Raw genomic sequence first — 10278 nt, forward strand, 5'->3', positions numbered from 1 at the left:
TGAAGGACTGAGTGAGATTGAAGACAAGTGCAAGTTGAGGTGGTCAGCGCGCCAGCCCTTAGCACCTGCTTGCCCTATGAGACCGAGCAGATAACCAATGGATTTCTCCCTGAGGCATCCCAGTTCAAGCCCAAATAAATATGCTGTAAGACAGATACAGCCTTCCCCAAATGGCAACACCACAAAAGCCTTGTGACCACGCTCCTCCTGTCAGCATCTTGAAATGATGGATGATGAACTACATTGTTTATCTACATTCCTCTTGCACCACTACTATCTGCATTACCTTTTGCAGTGAATTCCTGCAAGGCATTTTAGCAGGTCAGCTTTCACATTTTGAGGTTCCCCAGTAACCTAACTCCTTCTTCTTCAGACAAAGGCACTCATGCTTTCACAGCATCTAGCCTAGAAACCAGCAAAATAAACGTGCGGTGTGCACCACATAAATTTAGAAACATAAAAAGAAAAGCTAAGACTAATGCAGACGCTGTATTTCCCCCACATTTTAGGTAGGTTCTAGGCTCAGATGACCTCAGTAAAGGTACTGCAAAGGCCTGGAAGGTTCTAAACCACTCAAGTCTTTGCAGAGAGGTATCCTTACATTAACAGATGAAATATTACTCCGGAGCTCAGAGGAATTGGTCTCAGATTCACACAATCTACTATGTTTTAAACTCAAATTATGTGCTGTGAAATATTTTTTGTAAAAACATATAGTCCCTGTTTGTGTGCGCCTCTCGCAAAGGGATACCAGTTTATTTAGATATTATAATTATTTGTAAGCTTTCACTGTCTGCCCTGTCACTTCAACTATTCTTCAATTCTATCCTGTGTTTGGATATCACAATGTTTCTGCTGCCTGCTTTTAAACAGAAGATTTTTTAACTGACTGGTAAGCTCTTGGGGGCAAGGGCAGACTCTGACTAGATATTGAGCCCCTCTGGGGCCAGAATTCTGGTTGGGGTCTCTAGTGCTAGCGTAATACAAATAATGATACACTTACAGCATAAATTTTTGGATGAATAATCATTGATTAGAGCAGACATGCTATTTAGAGAGATTTATATAGAGAAGACATTTTAGCAGATGTTAAAATGAATGAAGCTATCAGAATTCATAGATATTTTAACCAGTATCCAGTGGTCACCAAATACTCACAGATAAGACCCCAACAGTAACAACAGATCAAACACAGAGCTCAGGTCCATGAGTAAGTTTTTTTTGTTAGCTGTTTAAACTATTTGGCTATGTGACCCCACACACTTCCAGGTTCCAGACAAGCCACAGGGCAGGCTCCAGCAGGGTGCAAAAAAACCCCCCAAAGAGTTTATTGAGCGAGTTCCCCATATCACTGCCAGGTAGGGATCCCTTGCAAGAGTCTTAGCAGGCACCTCAGGCAGTTCCCAGGCAGGCCAACAGTGTTTTATAATCAGGCACAGAAAAATTGTCTTAAAACAAACTCGCCAGGCCTACCTTTCTCACATGCCTGGCAGAACTGCATGGTTGGGCCTTCCCTCTGAGAGCAAAGGAAATTAGGTTTCCTCACAACCCTGGTTAGCCAGCAAGGGAGGTGTCCTTCTCCCCTTTTTAACTGCCCCTTTGATTCCTGAGAGTGAGTGCAAGTGTAAGAGGGTAGGGATAAGGAGACCCACAGCCACCCATGAACCCTTTTTGGCATGCCCCCTCACAGACCAGCTCTAAAAACCAGATAGTTCTGGTTGGTTCCGTTTAAGTCTTTAGTCATAGGAAGTCATTCTTGAAAAAGAAATGTGAAAAGCTATATTAAAGGGTCAAATTTTGTCCTCAGATATTTACATATAGCTCCCACTGTTGGAGGCTTATCTGAATTTCACTTTGGTTCAAGCACCCCTGAAATGCAAATGTCAAAGGAAAATTCTAGGAGGTGCAAACACCGGTGAATTGAAACTGAAGTCCACTGGCAGAACTGAATGACATGATCAAGAGTTACTTGCTTTCGCCTCGTTCTACCAAAAGCCAAATACCTCATTTCCAGGAAAACTAAAATCATTCAAAGTTTTAGAAAATCAAAAGCCAGTGAGTGGCTGTAGAAAGAGAAAACAAAAGTGGTTGGTTTGGCCAGGGTTTGATAATTTAGAAACATAGGAATTGCCAGACTGGATTAGACCTGAGTTTCACCTAGTCTAGTATCCTGTCTCTGACAGGAGCAAAAACTAGATACTTCAGAAGAAGGTATAAGATCCCCACACTAAGCAGATGTGGGATCATTTGTGTATCTCTCTGACATCCTGTCCCCCCTCCCGGCTCCTCCTTTTCTCTGACAATTAAAGATTGGCTTAAGTCCTGAAGCGTGAGATTTAACATTCCTTCCAAAATTTGTTGTGAAGGAGAGTTCTACCAGAAGTGAGTTTTGAACCTACATCTATTGCATCTTCTTAAAGACCAACACCTTAACGCTTCAGCAATTCTGGTATCTAATATTGTGACTCTAACATGCCAGCCGTTCAATGCTTGGTTACTGTATTCTGATTAATAATACAGTCAAGAACAAGAGGATGTTGAAATGTTGACTTCTCAAAATATCACATAGTTTTCTTTACAAATCTTCAACATATTGCTCAATGGATGAGGTGGAAGGCAGGAACAGAGACTACAGAGGGAGATTAAATGGACTGAAAATGATTAGATGAAACAGCTGTAGGGATCTCACTTTTGGCAACTGCGATGCAATTCTAATACCTAAATTATAAACACTCTTTAATGTCAACCAGCAAGAATAAAGAAGGAGTCATCTCTGATTTTTCATCAAACATTAAATGCACTGTGATTAGTTTAGGTAGGATGATTTTTTTTTAAAGTGGCACCCTCTAGAAATGCTCCATCTAAGAATCTGCCAACATTTCTGTTATATAACCCCAGTTTTCAATAGATTATAACATCACTGGAAAGGTTTGTTCCAGGAGAAAATTTGTCATACTATGCTGGGAATCAATTTCATTTGGAACTAACATTTTTGCTTGAATATGGCTATTTTATAGTTGTTGAATCATTAAAAGAAAATTAGATTTCTTCTCTTGATAGCTAAAAATACACGCTTTCTAAATGAAATTTTGCGGTCAACTCAATCATTAATCTACATCCACAGGACATACTTTTAACAACATTTTATGCATGTGTTTAAGACACTTGGTTAGGGCCTGACCTTAGACTGGTGTCACGGCAGTAGGACTTCCGAAGTAGAAATCAGTGCAAGATGCTCCTATCCTGTAAACCCACTAAATGCAGCTATTTCAGAAACTCTTGTAGGTTTTCTGAAATCAGCCGGTTAATCAGTGCATGTGAGCAATGGACTACTTAATTTAAATATAGTGTACTTTTTACACTTTGGTTAAGACACACTCTTATGACTGCTCCAGAGTCCACAGTCTGGAAGACAGAATTTAAGCCAAATTCTATGCTTTTAAGGATCCCCTTGCATAAGTGTGAAATATTTTGGACATCTGTGCAGCACAAGAGCACCATCACATACTAGGTATGCTGCCTCTGCTCTTTGGAAGACTCACATTGGCAAGGTTTCCATCCTTGTGCAGTTTGTTGTCCATTGCCAACTTTTTTAACCCATTCTTCCCTTTTGTGGCTCTTTACATTCAAGTTTTTGTTCCTAAAATTTTGGCTTTTAAATTACAAACTGGGGCTTCCTAGTGCTTTTATTCTCTTAATAATAATAATAATAATAATAATAATGACCATCTGTCAAACAATGGCTTTGATCCTGCAAACATGTGCCTAGTTTTACTGTTGTTAGCTGTGCCATTGAGTTCATTAAGGACTGGCCAAGGTTCTCCTCATAGAACTTCCACATCCTCCCTTCATTTGAAGGGGTTTCTGTGTTCACAGAGGGGGCAACCTGAAATACACCAGATTATTAGACTCCCTGGAGAAACCAGCCTCTACCCCAGTAAATCCTGGGTCCCTCTCTGCATTGCTTTTTAGCCTTCTCCATGGCATCTACGTGATCATTAGTTATCTGCCCATATAACACATACCTTATTTTGGAGAGTGAGTGTGGTCTACTGGGTAGGGCGTTAGACCAGGAGACCTGGGTTCTATTCCTGATTCTGCCCTTGACCTGCTCTGTCACTTTGGGCAAGTCACTTAACCCATTGTCTATTTAGATCATAAGCTTTCTAGGGTAGGAACTAGCTCTGAATGTGTGTTCCTGAAGTGCCTAGCACAGTGGGGGCTCTAGCCACTGCTGTAAAGGAGAGAAAAACTAAGAAACAGCACTAACTCTTGTTAATCTTTCCAGGAATACGCAAATTCATAAGATATGCTGCAAGGAATGGTTGTCCCTGAATCCCACACCCTGTCACCTTCTCCTGACATGCAGAATTACTCTGCAAAGGCTCTGCAGACTCCAGTTATGGGGGAAAGGAGGAGTCATCGTCACTGGAGATGGCTCCTTCCATAATCTGTACCTCCACCACATGTCACGCAAGCATAAAGGATGTAGATCTGAGGCATTCAGGCAAATCTAATGGTAGCTTCCAAAGGGCATGCTTTACTTTGGGTTTAAGAAACAACAACAAAACCTCCAAATGAATTTAAGCAACAACAGTTATGCTTAATGTTAAGGGCATTTGTAAGAAGGCGAGAGCAAAACTAAATGGAGGACAGCATGAAATGCAACACTGCTAAAAGTGCAAAGCAATGCCCTTCAGAAAGAATAATTTAAACTACTCATGTAGGCAGATTCTAAATTAACTGCACTCATTCAGGAAAAAGAGCGGAGCCTCATTGTGGGCAGTTCAGGTCTGACCTCTATTCAGTGTGCAGGAGTGGTTTTAAAAAAAAAAAAAAAAAAAAGGGGTAAACATAATGTTAGGCTACATAAGCAAAGGATTAGATAACACACTGAAAATATTTAAATGTCATTGTACAAATCAATAGTGGGCCCTGACCTGGAATACGGTGTTCATTCCTGGACAGCCTGTCTGAAAAAAAGGTATAGAGTGGTTCAGAGATAGATGACTAGAGTGATCAGAAGCCTGGAAACACTTCTATATAGAAAATGATGTTTAGTTCATTCGAGAGTTGCATAGGAGAGAATGTGACTGTAAGCGCTTTGGGACGGGGCTATCTTTCTTCTCTGTTTGTACAGCACCTACCACAATGGAGTCTTGGTCCACTGGTGCTCCTAGTGCTACCACAATGCAAATGATGAATAAGAAGAATACAGATGAGAAAGTAAGTTGGGCCCCTCTTTTTATTCCTCACGCTTCAAAAAATAATTAGATATTTAATAAGTATTAAATTGCAAGCAAGGTATGTATCTCAGTATTTATAACAAACATATCCTGGTAGCTGAGAACCTTAGAAAGTCTAAATATATACACACCCAAAGGGGTGGGGTCTATAACACTTGGTGCAGAAGAGGAAAGCGGGTCATGTGGTAGTTAGGATCCTAGCCTGAGACTTCAGAGATCTGATTCAAGTCCTTGCTGTCATAGACTTCCAGTATGACCATTAGCAAGTCATGTAGCTTCTCTGTGCCTCAGAGCCTCACCAGTAAAATGGGGATAATAGCAATTCTCTACCTTATAGGGGTGTTGTGAGGTTAAATACATTTAAGATTGTGAAGTGCTCACATACTACAGTGATGGGGGCCATATACTGACCTAAGCTAGAGCCCCAATCCTCACTGGGGCCTTTTGGTGCTACCATAATGTAAATGTTTAATAATTTTAATAGAGGGGGAAATGTTCCTGGGTGGAAGGAGGAGAGCACTTGCTAAGGGATGGCACCATGCTCATACGTCCCAAGAGAACCAGGAAGTTCCTCCTTGTTTCCAGATTTATTTTGCAATGTACAATGGAGCTTTGGGGTTTTCTGAACAAAATGTACGTATTTGAGCAAACTAGGGAAGAAATCAGTTTTGGCAATGCTAGTACTATCCTGGAGGGGGAAGGAAATCACAATTGATCCTTCTTTGCAACATTCCCATGAAAAGGCATTGCATCTGTTATTGGGCAAAATGTCAAAACTGACTGCTAAATACTAAATTGTTTCTTAAAGTGCAGCAGAGTCCATGAAAGCCTCTCTGGATGATCAGGTTTTGTTTTTGTTTCGTTTTGTGGGTTTTTTGGTAGCTGCTCTGATTTGTTTGTGTTCCGAGATGTAGGTTTCTAGAGAGAAAAATATTGATGCTCGGAACACCACATGCTAAAGGAAGAAATAAAACCAAATAGAAATGAAACATAATATTGTCCTTTTCTGTTTTTGGTGCCTTGTGACTTCCCTTTCAGTCACTCTCCACTGCAGAATATTCTTTATGTCCTTCATCAATCTTGTACATGGTTACAGATGGAAAATATTAGCTCTGGTTTACAAAACAAGGCCCAGTTTCCTGTAATACAGCACAGGTTGGACAAATCTGTCATTTGAGCAGTGTGTCTATTCTATGGCCAATTTTGTAATCTACAAGCAATGTGATCCTAAACAAGGAATCTCATGTTAGCAGCCAAGCTTGGAAAATCCCTGTTTAGCATGATTGCTGCCAAAACTCTCTCACTTGTTAGAGACAAGCTAATTTGCAATCTGCAATTCTAGTCATTTTTTCATTTCAACGTTTGTAAAATTTCTCCCGAAGCCTGTGTAGTGATGCCAAGTTTGAGTTTGGTTGCAAGGTGCATGACACTAAGCAAAATCCACGAGGCAAATGAATGGAGTGCAGTGCAGTCTTTTTGTTTGTACTTTGAATACAATTGTTTGTGCAAGTGCTTTGTTTTGCAGATTTGAAAGAGCCTGAGCTTTGAACCCTATAACCATTTAAACATAGATACACCAGATTCGCCATCCCATTTCACATCACTAGTCCCTCAAGTCTGTATCTTGCCTCCAGCAATGGCCTTCACAGGAAGGTTAACACATGGCTCTACCATACTTGTTACACAATGTTGTGCAGGTGGAGAGAAAAATTCCTTCCTGACCCATGAGACGATCAGCTTCTGCTGTGACCATGACATTTGTTTACCCTTATCTAGCATGCAGAATTACATCTCTGAAATGTCTATCAATAAAATAAGCTGCAAATGTTAAATGAGACAGAGAACTAGCTAGCATTTCTTCAAACCTGACCCTATTATTTCCTCTGACATTTAATTGCATAGGCTAGCAACACACTGGCACCATTGTGTGCTGTGCCTCTTGGAAGCAAGCATAAAGTGGAGGAGTGGAGCTAAGTTAGCTTTAAGCCACCGGTGCACCTGTCTGATTCGGTCCTGTGCCAAGGGCTGGTATGCCTTCTTCATCCCCAGAGAATTTAGGCAGCCCTATGTTGCCTAAGTTACAGAAACCCATCCCCGACTGTCTATGGGTGTCAGGTTTGCCCAGAATCTCCACAGCGATCTGGGCTTTGATCCCATTCCAGTCATGTTCCTCCAGCCCCAGACCTGCGACCTGGCATTCTCCTCACACTTGGGCTTGCAAGGAGTTCTGCATATGACTTCTATAGGGGCTTGATACAGTGTCTCCACTGGGGGATTCTCCCCTAGCCAGCTAAGCGATTTTTCTAGGCCCTTTTTATGTGGTCACAGTAGGGTACAGGAGCTGGGCCAGGCCAGTATGGCAGGAAAATACCTCCAGTTGTGCTAAGTAGTATTTGCTTTCATTTATCTTAAACTTACCTGCTAATAATATTATCAACTGCCCCTTTGCTTTTGTAACATAGGAGAGCATTAAAAGACAGCACAGATCAGCTTCTACTCTACTGTTCGTGATATTAAATTGATTCCTACTCTCTTGCTGTGAGGATCAATTTTTTTAAAATACAAGGAGGCATGAACCTTTAATGAGGAAGGTGGGACCTATAACTTCTCTTTCTTAAGAGTTCCCGGCTAGAGGATAGCAGTGAAGTGAACTGTGATATATAGAGTCCCCAGTGTTTCATACTCTCCTCCCCATGCCTCTTTTTAGGATCTGAACAGACAGGTGGGAGTCCACTGCACCTACTTATGGTAGGTGGAAACATTATCACACTGTATTGCTGGACTGCTACGAAACTGCTAATAAAGAAAACCTCTGTGGAACCTGAAACTGGGCCCCTGACTCATCCGTGGAACTTGAGCTAAGAACTAGGCTAGGACTCTGACAACTATCAATGATCCAAGACCCAGACCAAGAACTTTATGTTGCTTTGAATTGTATCATATCCTCACTTGACTGGAGATAAAATGTCACTTCTTGTGTTTACCAGAGCAGACTCTATAAAGTTCCTTGTCTCCTGTGATCAGAGGTGGTCTAAAAACTACAGTTGAAGCAAAAGGTTCGCTCTTCTGGCACACCTCCCACCCCACACACCTCCTCCTGACACTCCGTCCTCAGTTTTTATACTCATTACCTTTCGTTTGGCAGAAAGCTCCCGAAAAACCCATCTGATCTTCACCCAGGACTGACAACAGATGCAAACCCAGCTAGAAACACAGGTAAAACCACAGCTTCTGAAACATTTCCATTGCTGCAGCCAGGGGAGCCAACTAAAACATGCCACATCAACAGCCAGAATGAGATTGGAGCAAGTCACACATAAGGGGCCAGATCTGCAGCTTCAGTGGAGTTCATTGATATCAGCTGAAGATCTGGGCCATGAAGGCTACATTTGAGGTGATTGTTAAGGAAACAGATGGAAAGAGGGGAGCACATTGATTGACTTCCCTCGCAACATTTTTAGGTCTATTTTTTGCTTTCCATTGAATAATTATTTTTATTGGTGTGTGTGAAGTATCTAAGACTCTACATCATTGAGTAAAATAACAGCATGCTAAAAACAAGCAATACAATAATTGACTCTTCTGAACAAATCATTAGTTCCATAACTATGCACTTAACAATGTTTATATTAAAAGGGGGACATAGTGTGAATATACATTTTTATTCCTTGTTCAGTTTTTCCTTTCTAAACATTTATAATAATTTCTATCTGAGCTGGGAGCCTACTTTTTCCATGCACGTTTGCTTAGCAACAATGAAGCTCAGGAAAAAAAATTTAGATTTCAAATACCAAGTAGACACAATGATCTACTGACAAAAACAAAAATAAAAACAAACCCCCCCAAAAAATCCAAAACTATTTTTATTCATCAAATAAGTTTGAACATAAAATTTAAGCCACTTGCAGACAAACTGCAAACAGAAAAAAACAGAAATAAGTAACTTATTTGCTCTCCATTATCCACTCCTTTTTAGATTTTTGTGAACACAAGACAGCATGTTTTTCCTACAAACCTTGTTTTATGCTTAACACTGGCTTCCTAAAGAATCTTCAAAGATGGCAAACTCTATGGGATTTCTATCATCTGCCTTCATGCTCAGGATTACATGCCCCCTGTACTTAAGAAAAATAAGAGAAAATAAACTGAATAGTCTAATATAAGATTTAAAAAAAAAATTATTTCATTTGTTTTAATTTAGATCATGACTAAAAACATAGCTCATTTGTTTTCTTAAGTATGATTTTTAACCCATCGGTTCCTTCAATTATTTTTTGTTCAGTGGACTAAAACCAATTTTTTACAAGCAGACACATGATTCCACATTAGCATTAAAACCAACCAACCCACCCAGCAAAAAGCTGCTCTGCACAATGCATGTTAAAATAAATGAAGACTCACAAATTTTAGTTGTTTGCAAAGTTGCTCCATGTCCATTTTAGATAATGGCAAAGAAGCTTATTCATGGACAGCGCATCTTTCTCTTATCACATATTCTACTTACCACATTTGTTGCCAGTCCTGCCATATGTTTTTTGCTAAATAAATGTACAATGAGTTTGTTCCTTTTCTAAGAAGATATTGACTGCTTTAATTGTTTGGCATTCCATACACTATGCAGGTGTGAAAGGGGCTAGTGATTTTATTTCTGTACATGGTGTATATTTCAGTGTTAAAACACCAGTAATTACATGGGCATAAATTACATTTTTACCTTATACTTAAAAAAGAAATCCCACTTTGGTTTTATGTGACATTGTTACTTCTAACATTTTATATGGTGAGATTTTTTTTTTTTTAAGGAAAACTTTACAAGTCACTTTTCCCCTGTAATTACTTCTTCCAGACAATCTCATATGTTATACTTCTATTCCTTAATAACTAATGGGGGTAAATAAACCACAATTAGGATTGTGAAAATATGGCACAAAGCACCACTTTAAAGTAATAGTTTAGCTGCAGTGCAGTTGTCCTTGTCAAAACAACAAAGTAACAAATGTTTACATTAAGATTATCTTTTCTAATGTATGCA

At 39.9% G+C, this 10278-nt stretch overlaps 1 long non-coding RNA gene across 2 annotated transcripts in view; it reads right to left on the reverse strand.

Moving 5' to 3' along the window:
* LOC137147991 (uncharacterized) overlaps positions 1–8505 on the reverse strand; it is a 54111-nt gene extending 45606 nt beyond the window's left edge. For both annotated transcript variants that reach the window (XR_010918412.1, XR_010918411.1), the window contains exon 1: positions 8378–8505. This is a non-coding gene — a long non-coding RNA (uncharacterized lncRNA). The remainder of the gene's footprint in view (positions 1–8377) is intronic.
* Between the last annotated feature and the right edge of the window lie 1773 nt (positions 8506–10278).

The sequence above is a fragment of the Emydura macquarii genome, unplaced genomic scaffold, assembly GCF_026122565.2.
Source record: "Emydura macquarii macquarii isolate MOO-44397 ecotype Brisbane River unplaced genomic scaffold, CSIRO-AGI_Emac_v2 contig_587, whole genome shotgun sequence".
NCBI lineage: Eukaryota > Metazoa > Chordata > Testudines > Chelidae > Emydura > Emydura macquarii.